General features: G+C 44.7%; 1 protein-coding gene across 1 annotated transcript in view; it reads left to right on the forward strand.

Annotated features, from left to right (window-relative positions):
* ACAD8 (acyl-CoA dehydrogenase family member 8) overlaps positions 1-17319 on the forward strand; it is a 675944-nt gene that overhangs the window by 78041 nt on the left and 580584 nt on the right. The window lies entirely within an intron of this gene.

Consider the following 17319-nt stretch of genomic DNA (forward strand, 5'->3'; position numbering starts at 1 on the left):
TCAGCCACCAGGACAATCTATAAATCTCCTCATATATGAAATAATGAAGTGGAATGGTTCAATTTATTACAATGTAATAAGTCAGGAGAATGTGGAGGTGGACAAGGCGGCGGAAGCGGTTGCCTGCCCAGAGCCCTCCCTCCTCATTACCTGACACACAGCAGCAGTCAGAACCTGCCTGGGTCCCTGCCTGTCCCAGACTCTTGTGCCCTTTGCATCTGTCATCCAGACAGGCACAGACCCCAGAAGAAAGAATGGCTGGAGAGGAGCAGAAACAGTCCCAAAGGGTGCTGCAGGGCTGGCGGCTTACTCCACAAAGCTGGGGTCAGTGGAAGAGGGTGCTCACACCCAGGGGCTCATTAACTCTTCCAGAGGACCCTCAACTGGACCACGCGGGGCCACTACCTCCTCTTCATGCAGTGAGGCTCCGCAAGCAGAAGTCCCCCACCCAGAGGCAAACAGTGAGCGAGCAAGGAAGAGATTCCGCCTGCATCTTCTACGCAGAAGCCTGAACTGTCTAGTGTGCACAGAAGCCTCCCCTACCTGCGCATAAGAACACCTTGGAGCTTTTAGAACTTGCAACACGCAGCCCCCAACCAGATGAAATACAACTGACTCTCCAAGATGAGGCCAGGGTACCAGCAATTATCAAGGGCTCCTTGATTAATTCTAATGTGCGCCCTGTGGAGAGCCACATGCTCCCTCTCCTAAGAATCACTGGAGTGCTGGTTCAAGAGGCAAATTCCCAGGCTCCTCCCCTGGAGGGCTGGTTGATTAGTTTGGGGGTGCACAGCCCAAGAATGAACACTTGTATCAAGTTCCCTAAAAGATTCTTAGGACAAGGCACCTTTGGTAAAGACTGAGCTGTCTCTAAAACATCCAGCCCTTGCTATCCCATTTCACCTCCTAAGTGAATGGGCTCAATTCCTCCCCGACTTCAAGACACGTGGTAGACGCCATTTGTGTGACTGACACACTTCCACCAGGGAAGCCAGATCTTCCTCCTAAGACTGTGATAAATCTAATAAACACCAAGACTGTGTACGTTTCTGCATGCTAACTATAAACTCCTTCCTTCTTTCATTCACTTATTCCTAACTACCCCATACCCCCAAAGCTCTGCCTTAAGTGGCTCTGCTGGCTTACAAAGGTGGGGTGTCCAGGTTCTGCCTAGTTTTCCATCTCTGAGGTGCCCTATGACCAGAAACTAGAAGCACAGCCTGACTCATAGATGCAGTCGGTGAGATGCTTCAGATCAGAGACCCGTGCCCATAGAATCAGCTAAACAGGAGCTCTGGGAGGCCGACATCCACACACTTGTTCACTCCAGAAGTTCACCGCAGCTTCCAGGAATGAAGCTCCTGGTTTGACATGCTTGTCCAGAGATAACCCCAAGCCAGGCATTGAGGAGTGGGCGGCACCAATTTGAAGAGGAAACGGCTGACAGCCACACAGCTGTCCAGACGCAGCCATTTGCCATCCGTGCTGCCAAGCAGCTTTATTCCTCGGCTTGCTAGATGTGGTCAGCAACTGCCAGATGTCACCAACTTCCGGTCCACTGGCTTTCCCTGACATCCTCTGGAAAGAGGGGACAGCGCTGCAGCCCCACCTATGGACTGTTCTCCAACCTATACCCGGCTCTTCCTCCTGGAAAGATGGGAGGGAAGGTCCCAGGAGCCAGCACAGTCCTTCTTGGCGGCACAGGCAACAGGTGGGCAGTGGAAGAAGGGGGTGTCACAGGCCAGGACAAGTCGACCCTCAATGATGTTTTCCTTTCTGAGAGACACCTCATGGATCTGTGAACGTGGGACAATATACATGGCTCCAATTCTTTGAGATCCAAATGCCGTTCAGCGAGGAAAACGCAGAAACAAGGTGTGTAGCAAATAGCATTGCTGTTTACCACAGGGCTACCGGCCAGCCCACCCCACACTCTCTGCTGCTTTCTTTTTTATCCTTGGTACTATATAGCATGGTATGGACCGAACATTTTGTCTTTTTAGTATTCTTGTGTTGAAGCCCTAACTCCTAAAGTGAGAGTATTAAAAGGTGGGGCCGTTGGGAGGTGATCAGGTCATGAGGGTGGGGCCCTCATGAATGAAATTAGTGCCCTTATAGGAAGAGACAAGAGAGAGCTTGCCCCCTCTCTCTGTCTCTCTCTTTTTCTCTCCCTCCCTCGAACCCTTCCCCTCTCTCCCACATGAGGACTCAGGGAGAAGACAGGCATCTGCAAAGCAGGAAGCAGCCCTCACCAGACACCAGCTCTGCCAAGCCTTGATCTTGCACTTCCCAGCTTCCAGACTGTGAGAAATAGAGGTCTGTTGTTTAAGCCTCCCAGGCTATGGTCATTCATATAGCAGCTCTAGCTAAGACACAGCACTTACCACCTGCTAATCTACTATCACATTTGCAGATTCGATGTGCTTATTTTTTATTATCTATCTCCTCCCACTAGCAGATAAGCCCCACAAGGGCCGGGACCATGGTTTGTTTTGTTTAATGATGTGTGCTGATTGCTACCAACCGTGCCTGGCATATCGGAGGACTCCACCGCTACTCAGTGAGTGACGGCAAGTGCAGGAGAGACTGGACAGCATCAGTGGGAATCACCCACCCCCCATCTTGCCCCAGGAGAAGGGAGACACATGAAGGAGAGAAAGTATGTGCACTCTTCATACCTTTCATACCTCTGCCTGTCCTGGGTATTCAGAGGGCTTTGGGCTGTCATCATAATCCATAAACAAACTAAGAAACCACAAGGTCAAGCTGCCAGCTGACATTCAGGCTGGCATCCTGTCACTCTCCATGGGAAGGACTCCACCCCTTCCATCCCACGTTGAGAAATCGGATCCCCCAATGAAATATTGGTTGTTCTTGCTTAACCAGGTGACAAATAACATGCTTAATAAATTATAAAAGATAAAATATTGCAGAGAAGCCCAATATCAATTTTAATACTTTAAAATGATTTATTAATATGCTTCCATACTGTTTGCTGCGTCTGTTATTTCTCACGTTCCCATGACACACTGTGAATGAGGAAGGGGAACCTGACAAGGTGAGTAAAGGGAGACGTGAGGCTGCCTTGATGGGTGAGGTGTGATGAGTGATGCGAGCACAGGCAGGATCAAAAGAGAAAAGATACCACCGCTCCAGGTCCCAAAGACGTTTCCAGAGAATTCTAAATATTCATGAACCACTCTTGCCATCTGCCCTTTCAAGAAGATGCCAAAAGATCACAAAGCCTTTTGTGAAGGTTTTTCTAACTCTGTCTCCTTCTAGGAAAACCACTTATTCTGTTGATTCCCCACTGGACTGTATTGAGTACCTGCCTCTAACATGGCCCCTCTAACACAGGAGCCAAAAAGCCCATTCACTTTGGATGGATGGATGAATGGATGGATGGATGGATGGATGGATGGATGGATGGATGGATAGATGGATGGATGGATTGGTGGATGGGTGGATGGATGGATGGAAGGGTGGATGGGTGGATGGATGGGAGGATGGGTGGAAAGGTGGATGAGTGGATAGGTGGGTGGGTAGATGGATGAATGATGGGTGGATAAGTGGGTGGATGGGAGGATAGATAGATGGATGGATGGATGGATGGGATGGATGGATTGGGTGAAATGGATGGATGGATGGAAGGGTGGATGGTGTGGTGGGTAGGATGGATGGAATGGTGGATGAGTGGATAGGTGGGTGGGGTAGATGGATGAATGATGGGTGGATAAGTGGGTGGATGGGAGGATAGATGGATGGGATGGATGGATGGATGGATGGATGATGGCTGGATAGGCGGATGGGTGGGTGGATAGGTAGATAGGTGGGTGGATGGATGGATGGAAGGGTAGATGGATGGGAGGGTGGGTGGAAGGGTGGATGGGTGGATAGGTAGGTGGGTGGATGGATGGATGATGGGTGAGTGGATGGGTAGATAGATGAATGATGGGTGGATAGGCAGATGGGTGGGTGGATAGGTAGATAGGTGGGTGGATGGATGGATGGAAGGGTAGATGGATGGGAGGATGGGTGGAAGGGTGGATGGGTGGATAGGTGAGTGGGTGGATGGATGGATGATGGGTGAGTGGATGGGTAGATGGGTGAATGATGGGTGGATAAGTGGGTGGATGGGAGGATAGATGGATGGATGGATGGATGGATGGATGGATGGATGGATGGATGATGGCTGGATAGGCGGATGGGTGGGTGGATAGGTAGATAGGTGGGTGGATGGATGGATGGAAGGGTAGATGGATGGGAGGATGGGTGGAAGGGTGGATGGGTGGATAGGTGAGTGGGTGGATGGATGGATGATGGGTGAGTGGATGGGTAGATGGGTGAATGATGGGTGGATAAGTGGGATGGATGGGAGGATAGATGGATGGATGATGGGTGGGTGGAGGGGAAGATGGATGAACGATGGGTGGATAAGTGGGTGGATGGGTGGGTGGGTGGGTGGTGGATGGATGATGGGTGGGTGGGGGGATGGATGGATGGATGATGGGTGGGCGGGTGTATAGATGGATGAAGGTGGGTACATTATTGGGTTTATGGGTTTCTTTCCTCACTCAGACTCTCTCCACTCACTTGTGGACTGTGCTCTCTAGCATAGGGACCAAGACCATCCTCAGGAGGGCACTGGACCAGGGGCAACCCATCCTGTGTAGTGCAGAAGTTGGCCCAAATAACTGCACATAACAAAAGGACATCTCAGCCTTAGCAGCCTTCATTTAAAGACAGAAATTTCAAAATCAGTGCAGAAAGGCATTTAGGAAAGGGGAGTGGGCAGCCCCTTTGCACTTCCCTACCCACCCACTCAACCCCAAGGTAGGAGTGGTGTTTCTAGTTGTCTCCTAACCCGGACACAGTGTGGAATCTCACAGGTGTTTAACATGCGTTTGTTGAGTGGATTCAGGTGCTGCAGAAGCTCTCTCCAAGTTTAGGAGCTTAGCGGGGAGGTAGTATCGCATCAAGGTCTCAGAGCTCAGACCCTGGAGCAGCATGCCTGGGTTCACAGCCCCATACCTCACGTCCAGCCAGGGCTATGTGGCTTGGGCAAGGTTCATAACCTCTTGTGCCTGTTTCTTTCGCTGGAAAATGGGAACAAATGAAAGTGCCTTCCACATAGGGTTGTTGTAAAGATTGGATGTGTAAATGCAGACACAGTGTTCAGAAGAGTTCTTGAGGCAGCCCACACCGTGCAGGTGCCTATTGTCAGTAGTCTATGAGCATCGCATTTGAAGTCAGATGGTCCTGTGTTCAAGTCCTGCTCAGCCCTTTGCAAGTTCTGCCTCAGCCTCAGTGTGAGGAAGTCATTCAGGTCCCTTATGTGTAAAATGGGAATGATTCCATCCATATAGAAAAGCAGTCAAGAGGACTAAATGCATAGAAAATTCAGGGTTGGACACATTGTTAGTGCTCAAAGATAACACTAATACTATTTTTTATTAATATTGATCACTATAACTAATTGTTGTTCGTATTTTTGGGTGGAAGACACAGGTTTAAAGAGCAGACTGGCGCTTCCGCATGGTATGAGGCTTAGATTGTAAGTTTGTGTGTTTTGTGATCTGGGCCACATCCCAGAACAAAATGCACAGTGGAAGGCCTGGTCTCCTGGGGGCAATTAACGTTTGGCCTGCCTGGGGCCTACATTTCTCTTAATGAATTATCAGAGCTAAGTTGTCTAGGACTCTTTCTTTTCCCCCATTTCCTGGTTCTAAAACATAACAGACTAAAAGCAGAATTTGGATAAAACTGCTTTGCGCCCCCTGCCCCTAAAAGACAAAATAAACATATTGAGAAAGAAAGACAGAGACAGGGACAGAGACACGATGGTAAAACAGGGACAGAGAGAGAAGCAGACGGGGAAGGCGCTCCAGCAGCAATAAGCTTCCGCCGACGGGAGGGGTGGCTCTGTGGATACAGGTGTACACGGTGTCACCCTGAAGACAAAGCCAGCCGCCTGCTCACAAACCTATTAGCTGGTAAACACAATGTTCTGTAATTCCAGCTATTAAAAACAGCTTAAAGAGAAATCAAATCTTATTTAGCAGGGATTGCAGGGGTCTTCTTGGACTATGTTAAAGTTTCATATTCATCTAAGCAAACAGGCTCTGATTCTCCCTTGTTGGCTTTCTTGGAGACAATCGCATTTCCAAGCTTATTAAACATCCATTTAAAGGGGTGAGGAGGGCCTGTGAATGTTCCTTCCCCCCCAGCCCCCCTCGACACAGACAATAGTGGGGCTATGAATGACTTCCTAAATCAAGGGAAGCTACAGGGACTGGGGGGGTGGGGGGAACGTTTCCTGCAATTTGCATATGAAACAAGGTTGTCTGTGCTTTGCTGCCAGTGAAGAAGCAGCGATCGTAATTAGGGAGAGGGTCTTTGCACATCCTCAGTTCCTGAGGTCAGGCTATATATCATCACAAAAAAAGAGGTCTCTTAATCACTGAAGTAACGATGGTGGCTTTCTGTGCACGTGTGTACCCACTGTTCACACTGGGGCCATGTTCCCAGAACACCATGAACTTTCAGACGCTTATTTTATTGAGACACTAGGGCCACCGGTCAGGGTAGAAAACTGGGCTCTTTTATAAGCCATCAAATATATTTATGTGTTAAATGTTAAGTATCAGGGTTCACAAGAGTCAGATAACATTTCTTCTGACTCTCAATATATGATTCTCAATATATGTCTGTTTAGTAGCTAAGAGCTAAATAAGCCTAAAAACAAAAAGATGACCTTGCAAGTCAGTCAGCTGGCAGATGCGAAATTGAATCAGGTCTCCATGCTTTCGGTCTGATAGTCCCACAACCAGATCAAATTACTTGTCTTCCTTCCCTTGGAAGTGCAATTCTTCATCTCAAAATCCCTTCAGTCTCAGACTTCTCAGAACAACTCTCCTGAACACAGGCAAGAGGAGGCTTTAGCCTAATTATCCTCTGCAACTGCTGGTGAAGACCAGGTTTTTATTCGGTATTTTTCTTGATCAGATACCAAACTTATAAGATCTTTTCAAGAATGACGCTGTTTGAATCCTTCCAAAAATAGAATGCCTGCATCCACATTTCCAAGCTATATGACAATTGCAATGCTAATGGGTCCCCAGGTCCCTGGAAATTCTAAGCAATGGGTCATTCTCTAGGCCGAAAAGAGACTCAATACACCTAGGCAAAAATGTCCCCCAAGTCCCCTCTAATTACCATTCACTTCCTGTATACCTCCTTTTTCATCATTGCTGATTACAGATACATCCATGTCTGAATAATATCTTTCCACTTTATAATCAGACAACTACCACTTACTCTGATAACCTGAGACACTCTAAGTATGATTTTGCCTGCAGAATACTCTGTCTGCGTTTGGTCTCTTTTCAAGGGTAGGCAAATTACTACATCCTCGGCAGCAGAAAGCTGACTGGAACAACATACTAAGAAGACACCCTGTCTCAGGTGAGACTTAAAGGACAGCTCTACACACTTGGTGCTGAAAATTCCCATTCCCAGACGGTTGCGTGGAGGGGAATGCTGCATCCGTCCACCTCAAAGCTCCAGCAGCCTCAGGATCACACCAAGTCTCCCATAAGAAGCCAATCTGCCCAAAGCGATCTATCTTCATGATGGGATTACTATTTCTTCATTTTATAATATTACACAACCCTCTAATTTAAAAGTTGCTCCCATCTATAGGGCCTCATGTCATTGGATTCAAACAGAAGCTTTGTAAGAGAATTTTCAGTGTCTCTAGTTTACAGTTGAGGAAAAAGAGACCTGAGGACCCTCCCCTGCCACAGCAGAGGGAGCAGACGCTCTGGGCTGGAGCTTGATTCTCTGTAGTAAGTGCACGGTCATAACAAAGAGACAGTGCGAGTCCTGGAAGTAGGCCTAGCACCGAAGACTGGGGTTCTAGCATCGATTCTACCGCCTCGCAGTCACCATGGATATGGAATCTAAATTCTCTAGGGCGGTGTTCACAACTTGGCTGCAAATCGGAGCCGCGTGAGGAGCTCTGACAAAACTGACGTCTGGGCCCACCCCCAGCATTCTGATATAATTGGTCTGGGTAGCAGGAGTCTTTTTAAGGCTGCTCCAAGTAATGTTGCAAACACAGCTGAGGAGCTACTGCCCTAAGGCCTCAGTTTCTCCCCCAGTGAAAGGAGAGTGATAACATGCACCTCATAAAATCATAGTCCTACTAGCAAAATACAGGACGGTCCATCAAATGATTTACACATTTTAAGTGCATCAAAGGAGAATACAGAAAGGTTTCCAAACCATTCCAGATTGGCCCCCAGAGTGGTTTTCTCTCTTAATAATTTGCCTGCAGGGATCTAGGAGGGTTTTCGAATCCAACTGACATCAACCAATAGGATAACTTCCATCTAAGTTTCTTAGCCAAGCAAGACTTTCACATAAAGAAGAGCAGTGCTGAGACATAGCTACCTGATCCAGACTCCTTCCAGGTCATACACTTTGCTCGCTCATCCATGCTGTTTGCTGGACTCTGCACTAGACGCTGTGCTGGGTGCTGTGGTGGACAGAAAGACGAGGCACACTACTGCCATCATGGAGCCTACAGCCCAGAGGCCACCAATGGCCAGTGTTGTCATCAAACAGTGCCCAGCAAACAGGCAGGAGGAACCTGGAACTGGGACACAATTTTCCAAAGAGTGATGGCTTTGCAGGAGAGGAGGCATCTGACCTGAGTCTTGAAGGAAGGGTACGAGTCTGCCATAGAGACAGAGTTACAGGAAAAGGCGTAGGGTGTTCAGAGACTTGTTGGCTCAGTAGAGGCTGAGAACTCTGCCTGCTTTGCTAAGGATGTGGACTTCTTATTCCCATTTTGCAGATTTAAAAACTGACGTCCAGAGTCAAGGCCACATGGCAGTGGAGAGTTACAGACAGTTTTTGAGTAAGGAAGTGGCATGGTTTTATTTTTCTTTAGAAAGCTAATTCAAAGAACAGTTGGAAGAAGAACTGAAGGCAAGGAGCCCAGATGTACAGCAGCACAAGGGAAGGATGGTGCCAGCCTGGGTAAGGTATTGGCAATGAGGGTGAGGATGAAAGATAGGCCCTGGTCCTAGGGACAGCCTGGGTAAGGTATTGGCAATGAGGGTGAGGATGAAAGATAGGCCCTGGTCCTAGGGACAGCCTGGGTAAGGTATTGGCAATGAGGGTGAGGATGAAAGATAGGCCCTGGTCCTAGGGACAGCCTAGGTAAGGTATTGGCAATGAGGGTGAGGATGAAAGATAGGCCCTGGGTCCTAGACACATGCCTGGGAATTCGGAGTTTAGTGCTGATGATGTAAGAGAGAAATGAGGGGAACTAGGCTGTTCCACAGGAACAGTTTGCATCATTCCACCCCAGCCCAGCCTCTCTGCAGACCCACATCCTGCCTGGTGACGTGTGTGCACTTATGCCAGGCCCATGTGCTTAGCTAACAGTGCTTCCTAAACTTTGAGATCTACACAAGTTGGTAATCACTTGAAAATTTCCAATTAAATGTAAAAAAAGAAAAAAACAAGTAAATCTATTATTTCTTTTGACTGCTCTATTGATTAAAATGAATGTCTGTGCTGGGACTGCTGAACCATGAAAAGCAATCTGTCTTAGATGGGTAACAGATCGTTAGGAAATCACTGGGTTGAAGGAAAAAGTCAAGAAAAAAATTTGCACAGATTCACGTGTGGGGGTGTCAGTGTGCCTATCTGTAGCTCCACAGCCATGTATAGATATGTGCATTTCTATATATAGGGGACATATGCCACAGACTTCAATCAGCAGCCATGAGCCAAAGGCACAGGCAGGATTCCTGACAGGGTGGCACCAGCAGACTCTGGGCGACACTGCCGGGTCCACATGGGTGCGGACGGGGCACAAGGAGCTATTCAGATAATAAATTCAGCTCTCAAGCAGCTCCTAGCCAACATGTGAGTTTGACAGAACCTACAACATTGTACTTCAAGACCATTCTCTGGGAAATTTGGAAAAACAAGTGGCATTAATATGTATGCTTCTAATTTCATCAAAATGTTAGTTATGAGAGTTAGTCTACATACAAGAAACCTCTTGCTTAAGAAGAGGGAAAAGAAGAAAATAAGCATGAACTCTCCATTGCTACTCTTCACTGCCAAATAACATAAGTTATGGCCAGTTCGGCAAGGTACACCTTAGAGTTTAAGTCAGAGTCAATCTATCCCAAGTTTCTGAAATGAAGTGTTAGCCCTCCACAAAATCCCCTTCAATGGGGTAGGAATGGCAGGAAACTGGAGAGCGAGGCCTTCCATCAAAACAGATGAGCGGAAGCAAAGGGGGCGAGGCTCTCCTGTCCCAGGATGACTTGCAGGTTCACCAGCCCAGTTTGTCCAATTAGCACTAATATTTTCCCCGTGGCCTCTGCTGAGCAGCATCTACCCTCCCTCATGTAGAACCTTCATCTCTATCATCTGACCATTCTGCATCCCAAACTTATCCCTCTTTCCTTCCCTGGGGCTCTCTCCCACCAAAATGTAGGACCCCTGATTTCAGAACACTAGTTTGGACCTGTTTGCTGGAACAGGGGATCTGCACTGGGGCGTTGGTGACATCACCTCAGAGCAGCAGGAGGGAGGGAAGAAGATTGGACACAGTATCCTCTATCCTCCAGGTCATCTCTAAAGGAATGGAGATTCATTTGGAAAAGGCGAATACACTTAACCATGTCTCGTCGTGAAATTCATGTCTCCTTTACTTTCTGGCTATGCAGCCTTGAGCACATCTTTTAAACTTCCTAGATTTCAGCTTTCTTATCTGTAAAATGGGGCTAATATTAATTATTATGATAGTAGCTGACAATAGCACTTGCAATTGATTTATCCCTTTGATGAAGTTAAAGATTTTCTGAAAGTCTGGAAGCAGTTTTTGACTTACTTGTTGTTTAGCATCTGAGTGATATGAGCTGGGTGTTTTTCTAGCTCCTCAGAGGGTCACTGTAAGGCCAAGTTGACTAAAAGCATGTGAAATGTTGAGAACAGTGCCTGATACAGAGTAACAGTCACTGCTCTTCCCCCCCCACCCCGCCCCCACCCACCCACCCCTGCTCAGGTACTGAAGAATGATAGAAACTGCATTATGTCACAAAGAGTAAGAAATACAACTGCACTGATATTATTGAACACTTGGTATTAAATACTGAGTCAAGAACAGGGTACAGAGATACAGGAAGTCAGAAAAAGGACCTCCCTAAAAAGTCTTGAAAAAGAATGTGGGCAACGTCTCAATGGAATTGGAGGACGGGACCTAATGTCCCCTTAAAAGTTAAGAGCATCCTATTTCTGTGGACTCTGCTGGTTCTGGGACTACAGATAGGCATGGCCCCTGCAGTGGACAAGCAGGCCAGTGAGGGTGCCACCAAAGGCTGAACAGTCCCTGGCATGGAATAGGCACGCAATACTTAATGAATGAAAGACTCAAGAATGAATGAATGAATGAGTGAATCAATGAATGAATGAAAACTATAAAAGTAATGCATACAAATTACCTGCATAAGAAATGCTTTTGAGAAATACCCTGTGTAACATGGACGTCCATTACCATTTTGAGCTTAATCAACCTTTTATTTCAATGAGTATTTTATTTAATACTCACTGGTAGCCATCTAGAGGGTACAATAAATACATGGCATTTCTGAATGCACATAGAATATTCTAGTTTCCAAAAATTTCTAATGCATCTCAGAAAGGAGAGTGATGTACTCCATTTATGTTTTTATCTTTCCTTTCTTTGTAAATTTAGGGGGCTTTTTTTGTTTTTTGTTGTTGTTTTTTGTTTTTTGAGACAGAGTCTCACTCTGTTGCCAGGCTGGAGTGCAGTGACACGATCTCGGTTCACTGCAACCTCCGTCTCCCAGATTCAAGCACTTCTCCTTCCTCAGCCTCCCAAGTAGCTGGGATTACAGACAGACACCATTACACCGAGCTAATTTTTGTATTTTTAATAGAAACGGGGTTTCACTGTGTTGGCCAGGATGGTCTCGATCTCTTGACCTCGTGATCTGCTCACCTTGGCCTCCCAAAGTGCTGGTATTACAGGTGTGAGCCACTGTGCCCAGCCAAATTTAGGGTTTTCAATAGATAAATTTGACTTTAAAAAATGGTGACCTCTAATAATTAAGTTTCTAGAAACCATAATAAAACACTAAAAAGTCTGTGAAAATAGGTTAAATGATACATGCATAAAGGGTTAATTGGCTGCCTCTTTTAATTTGCTTTTCCCAATCAAGATGTGCCATCCTCCAGCTTTAATAGCTGTCAATAGCACCTGCAATTTGATTTATCTCTTGATGAAGTTAAAGATTTTCTGGAAATCTGGAAACAGTTTTTGAATCCTCGCTGTTGTTATTTAGCATCTGAGACTTGTGAACTGTTTTTCCCACTATTTTTCATCTTAGAATTCTAGCATCTGCATAAATTTGGAGAGCAACTTGCCTTCTCCTTAGATACACGAATATGGAAAATGCAATAGAAGTTGCTTATGATGCACTCAGGTTGAGTGAACTTTTATCATAATGAAGCTAAATGAAATTCCCAAATTGCTGTAGTGGAGAGGAATGCCTTGATATTCCACTTGTGGAAAAGTGGCTGTATGCCAAAAATAAAGTTACATCAACCTCAGTACAGGAGAAATCAGAGTTGCTGCTCGCAGCAGCAGCAGAGGCATCATGTGTAACACAGAGACTTTTGAGTTGTATGCAAGGCAGACTTGCTGGATGGTCTTTAACAGGGTTTTTTGGTAGGGACATGGTAGAGGCTGGTTCCTAAACTCTTTAAATGTGTATTCCCAGCCCTTTAGCGTTGACCTCATGTGCAGAGAGTTGAGTTAATTACAAGCCTTATTTATGGGCACACTTACACCATTAAGTTCATACACAGCCCCATTTTTGTGCCATTCTTGACTCCTATGTCCTTTTCTCCCATAAGCAACCATGTAAACATGTGAGAAAGAGAGGTGAGCGTGCACAAACACATACACATACATTCATTTACATATGATCTTGTAAAACATGTTATTTGATTTGTTTACATGTATTTCACTCTACCAATACTGTATTGTGCTATAGACCTCATTCAGTTTCTTTCTACATTGAACACTATGGGTTTAAGATCTAGCCATGCTGTGCTGGGTAGATCTGTTCTGTTGCTTCTAAATGTGTCATTGTAATTCACAGTGTGAGTCCATCATGCTTTATTTATCCATTCCTGCCTTGATATGTATCTCTCCTCTACCATGAACAATGCTGTGATGAGCATCCTTGGAGCTGGCCTGGAAGAAGTTTCTGGGATATGCACCTAGGAGGGAACTGCTTGACAGTAGGGTATATGTATATGTACTTTCTGATTACTCTTCACAATGACAATCGCAGTCTCTACTCCCCCCGTGAGGGTTCCTGTATCCCCTCACCCTCATCGACATATCACCCAGCTTCCTAATTATTGTCAGTTATACGGGAATTTCCATTTTCTTTAATTTCAAAAAAATTAGCATCTCTTTGTATTGCTTGTTTGGTTTAATTTGGGTTCATCTTATACAAATTTGCTATTCATATCTCATTTTTCTTTTAGAGCTCTTGTCTTTCTCTTGCTGAGTCTCAAGATTTTTTAGGTATTAATCTCATCAGCTTATCATCCTACATATCATCTCTCAATCTCTTAGTGTTGATTTTATCCATGACATCTTTTGTTGAACAGAGCGCCTAATCTTACTGTAATCCAATTTTGCCTTTATGTACTTTTTGTACTTTTAGTGTTTTAAAAAGTCTTCCCCCATCCTGGGTCACAAAGATTCCCTAACATTACTTTCTATTAACTTTTTACCTTTCAGATTTAGCTCTGCAATTAACATGGAGTCCACCTTCACAGGTGGTTCCAGTGAGATATCCAGTTTTATTTTTCTCCGTGTAGTAAGCCAGGTTCTCCATCACATCTGTTAAAAAGACAGCCTCTTCCTGATTGATTCTACTACCACCCACAAAATTTATCAAATCAATGTTCTATCTCTGAGGATGGTCTTTTGCTCCATTGGCCTATTTGTCTGTTCTTAGAGCCCACATGTTTTAACTACTATAACTTTATGGCACATCTCTCCTTTCATAAAGTTGACTTAGCTATGCATGGACCTTTGTCCTCTCGTGTACATTTAGAATACATTCACTGAGCTACTAAAAAAAAAAAAAAAAAAAAAAAAAAAAAAAAAAAAAAAAATCCAGCTGGGCCAGGCACAGTGGCTCATACTGGTAATCCCAGGACTTTGCAAGGCCAAGGAAGGCAGACCACTTGAGCTCAGGAGTTTGAGACCAGCCTGGGCAACATGGCAAAATGCTGTCTCTACCAAAAAAATACAAAAAATTAGCCGGGTGTGGTGGTATACACCTTTGGTCCCAGCTACTTGGGAGGCTGAGGTGGGAGGATCACTTGAGCCCAGAAGGCGGAGGTTGCAGTGAGCCAAGACAGCGCAACCGCACTCTATCCTGGGTGATAGAGTAAGACTCTGTCTAAAAAAAATTTAGCTAGTACTTTAATTGGACATTTGATTTGCATTGAATGTATAGATTAATCTGGGAATATTGACATCTTTATTGTGATAAATTATCCTATTCAGAGTATGAAAGGATTCAACATATATTTGTTTTATTTCTAAATATCCATAACAGATTTTTATATTTTTTCTTAAATATTCATTGTATTCTTTGCTACATATGTTGCTTTTGTTATAGGTGTTGGTTGTTATAGGGGGTATCCTGGATTTTAAAAGTCTTCTGGCTGTTACTACTAGTATGCAGAAATGCCTTTGCTCTTTTTTAGTTAATATTGTATCTGAAAACTTCACTGGCCTCTGCTTTTAGTCACAATGGTTTAATTCTTTGTGGTTTGTACATCATCACATTATCTGTCAATGACAACTTCAGGCCTTCCAATCATTTCATCTTTGATTTCTTGTTTGTATTTATCCTTTTTAAAAAAGCATTTTAAATACCTGCTTCAATTTAGAATAATTTGGGTTCATTTTAACTCTCAGTATTGGTTTTCTCCTCACAGGGTGCTACCTACTTTCGAGATAGCTCAACTTCCCCATTCATTTTTGAGAATCCTATAAAGTTTTCAGAAATTTGACTGAAATATTTACCCCACTCTGGGGTTAGAAAAATAAAAACAATTAAAAGTCATTTGTGGAAGAAATACTGAAACTTTTTTTCCCAAATCAGAGTAGATATAGATTTAGATATGAAGTTACCATTATAGCTATTTCCTGAAGGCAGATATGAGGGGTGATTGCTGCATTCTGAATTATCTATATATAGATAAACAACTAAGACACATACTGTTTTTTCAATGTGCCAAATCCTCTTCTAGCCATTTTCTATATATTACCTTATTTCATTTAACAGACCTCTGAGGTGGGTACTGTTATCTTCCCCATTTCACAGGTGGGGAAACCAAGGCAGAAAGAGGTTAAATACTTTGCCAAAAGTCACACAGCTATGGAATTAGAGCCAGGACTCAGACCCCAGCAGTCTGCCCCAGAGGCTGTGCTCTTGGCCCCACTGTCCTGCCTCCAGGTCCAGGGCACGCGCCATCCTCAAGAGGAAAGAGCCAGCACTTCTAAGAGCAAGCTGGGGTCAGTGTTGCTCAGCCAGTGTTGTTTTAAAGTCCTTTTTGGCACAGTTGATAGGTCACACTCCTTCATGATCACCATCTTGGTCTCTGCTGCTTTTTGCTCCCTACAGTCTGACCAGCAGTCCCTCCAAACCAAAACAGTCAGGTGACTTCTCTCTGCTCCCAAAAAGTGTTCAATCACAGACACAGACTGAGAGAGGAAACGCAGTCCTCCAGCGCTCCGCAGGCTGCTGCGGCTTTCCGCCTGGCCAGGGCTGTCTGCCTGCAGAGAGGGAAGGGCTGAGCAGGGCTTACAATCCGGGGAAGAAAGACAACTTGCTGGATTCTCTGACTTGGGTTTCCTAAGAGAAGCATTATTACTTTGTTTTGAATATTGAAAATCCCTAGATTAGATGCATCTATATTCAAATGTGAATATAATATATGCATTCACATTTGAATATAGATGCATCTAATCTATGCATCTATAGATGCACCGCGCCCCCAACCTCAGAAACTCCAAGTATAAAATGCAGAGACTAACGTTTAGGTTTGTAGACATTCTGTTTATAGTTATTATTGGTTCTTTCCATTTAGATAATAGCGAGATGGCCAGATAATAGGGTATTGTCTGTCTGCTAAAACTAAACAAGTCTTTTTCAATTATGATGAGGCATGTTTCATGATGCAAGAATAGGCTGGAAGTTTGCAGCTAAATTTGTTTCTGAATTGGAAGCACAGGTATTGCAGGCCATGCTAAACAAAGGGGCTAAATCTGCGTGGCTAAAGCCTTGTTGAAGGAATGTAGGCCGAGTCAAATCTCGCTTGCCTCAGGTCAAAGAGTGTGAAATGGGCGTTTCTTTGCACACACAAACCCCTTCCCACTTGTGGTCTTTCTCCCTACGAATCAAGGAGTCCAGGTTTTGATGAAGACCTGAGACACCAGAGTGTCTATTTTCAAACTATCATGTGCTTACAGCTGCCAGAAATAAGTCACCTCAGCAAACTCAAATGGTGGCAATTTCATAACACATAAAATTGATTTATGCTCACAATCAAAATGCATTTCCCTGATAATTTATGCTTAACAATGTCACATAATTATTTGTGCCACAGATGTAACATTTCTGCCTTCCTGTCAATGCTGAAGTGCAAGCACACACACGTACACAGAACAAAAAACACACTATCTTTCAGAGGCAAGATTTCCAAAAAATCAATGTCATTGCAGCCTCTTTTGTATTTTGTTGTGGCAAGAGTGAATTTAAACAGCCTAGGAAGTCAAAACAACGGGAGAAATATCAATACATATTAACTTAATCACGAAGCTCTGCCCTGCCATCCTTGTCTAACACTCAAATTATGCTTCCACTGTAAGTTCCACGCCGCTATTGGCAGCTTGTAACTTCTCCACAAATATTTGCAATCTTGAGCGGTCATCCAAAATGAAGGATGGCTCCAGGCTTCCAGGCATCGTCTTTGCATCTCTATGAGATTTTGTCACTACTGTTTTAAGAAAATCACTCCCCAGGCAGGCTTGGGCTCACTTGTTTGAGTCACAATCTTAAAGCGTGTTCTGTCCAGCAAATGCTTTTCTGCCTGCCTCTTGATGGCACTGCAGCAGAAACTTCATTATCTGTTGCTCTGCATAAACCTCTTTGAAAAGAAAACTTAATA

This window comes from Macaca thibetana, chromosome 14, assembly GCF_024542745.1.
Source record: "Macaca thibetana thibetana isolate TM-01 chromosome 14, ASM2454274v1, whole genome shotgun sequence".
NCBI lineage: Eukaryota > Metazoa > Chordata > Mammalia > Primates > Cercopithecidae > Macaca > Macaca thibetana.